Below are 2082 nucleotides of genomic sequence, written 5' to 3' on the forward strand. Positions count from 1 at the left end.
AGTTGTAAGGCTACCAAATGCGTTGACTGTTGGTGGATGGTTAATATTACAATCGGTGAGATATAGTTCTGTCAAGCGATGAAACGAGAAAATGGAGGGGGGCAGCTTACACATAGATCTCAAGTGAAGTTTCTTAATAGTATTCTTTCTTGACAAATGAAGTAATATTTGGTCGATTTCTGCAAAGTTTTCACAACGCATGATATAATCCATGGAAAGGGTGAAGTCAACTAGTGGTCCCTGGTGTAGCAACAGGAATTGGTAAATAGCATTGAAAAGTTTACATCTACTACTCATCTCTTTCATTTCACGTTGATATTCTCCAAACATTTGCTCGATAGCGAGCAATTGATTTTCATTGGTACATTTATCAAACAGATCCTCATAAAACACAACTTTAGGAATTTTGGTCCAATTGTACCTCCACTCCTTAGAAAGGACACTTGCCCTTACTATCTCTTCTGTTGGTAGACGCCATATGATGTTTTCTATTATGTCTGACGGAAGGGTTCTGATCGTTCCATCTAACAATAAACGTTGAGCATTCATCTTGGGACACTAACTCATACTGCAAAACTCAATTTAAGATAAACATAGCTTAATAGATAAATCCACAAAATAAACCTAGTACAAACACTTAGGGTGAAATGCCTAATGCTAATTCAAAGAAAAGTCCATGCTTCTATATTGGGAAAATTTAACTTTGAGTTCAAGTAAGTACCCACAATCAGTAACTAGTTTAGCAACAGATTATTTACTTTTGATAATCATAGGTTGTTTACTTATGAGCCAAATGTAGTAACTAGTTAATCAAGGGTGTGTTTAAAATATCCGTTTACCCGATCCATTTTTCTGTTGGCTTAACCACAACTGGCTAAAGATAGAACACCGTAAATAAAATAAAAGAGTATACAAGTAATTTGCGAAACACCTCATTACAATTCATCTGTTACTCAAATATAAAGCAAGTCAATAAGAATTTGCTTACCATGTTATATCCTTTTATTTACAGTTGGCTAAATAATTGATAATTAATATACTTTTACTAATTGTGATCATTGATATGTTTGCAAACCCCAAACCTATCAACACTCACCCTACCAACAATCAGTAACTATTATTTAAGAACTAATATACTTTTTCCAATTGTAGTTTAAATTATACGTCAAATAACTAGTTTAACAAAATTTGCTACTATTTTTATACATCGATTTATTTGCAGTTGAACCGGAGACAGGTATACAATAAGTTTTCGATGAGTCAGGAATTTAGAGGTATAGAAAGATCAGAACAGAAAGTGGATTCAATCGTTAAATATATTAGAAGAATTACCTCAAAATTATACAACAAGGTTTTTTTCATAACAATTACCTCAAAATTATATACAGTATAAAACGATTGTTTACCTTTGAAGTGTCTAGGCTGACTCTCGATCAAACTACAGAAGAATTTGTTGTTCAAAATCAGGTTAGGGTTTATTTTGTTCAGAAATGAATGGTTCGATTCTATTGTTACAGCGGTTACCAAAATAATATCTCACCCGTCAGCCACGCCTTCTTTATTCAGACACTTACTTATTAGGTTGTGCACCATTTAGTTTAAAACCATTTAAACCGAATATCGAATCAAAATCGAATCGAAAGAAACCAAACCGAATTTGAAAAATGGTTTTCGGATCAAGAAAAACCGAAACCGAATCCTAATTCGGTTTTTCGGTTTGGTTTTCGGTTTTGAAATTTTTTTAATTTGGTTAACCGAAAACCGAATATAAAACCGAATTCAATTTATACAAAATTAAATAAATATTTTAATTTATTTATATTATTGTATACATGTACGAGAAACGATTTTGAATAAATATTTTAACTTTTCAAGTCAAATTCGGTTTACTTGGATTGAAATCCTATTTTAATCTTTAATTTCATAATTTTTCTTTTAACTCCACATTTTTGAAACTGTAATCATTTCGAGTCGATTTGCTATTTAGTTCAATTTATGTGTGTGTGCACGTTGAATCAATCAAATTTATATACACTGCTTTACAACAGTTTATTATTAGAAAGTATACACTATGACTAAAAC

This window comes from Rutidosis leptorrhynchoides, chromosome 7 (assembly GCF_046630445.1).
Source record: "Rutidosis leptorrhynchoides isolate AG116_Rl617_1_P2 chromosome 7, CSIRO_AGI_Rlap_v1, whole genome shotgun sequence".
Classification (NCBI taxonomy): domain Eukaryota; kingdom Viridiplantae; phylum Streptophyta; class Magnoliopsida; order Asterales; family Asteraceae; genus Rutidosis; species Rutidosis leptorrhynchoides.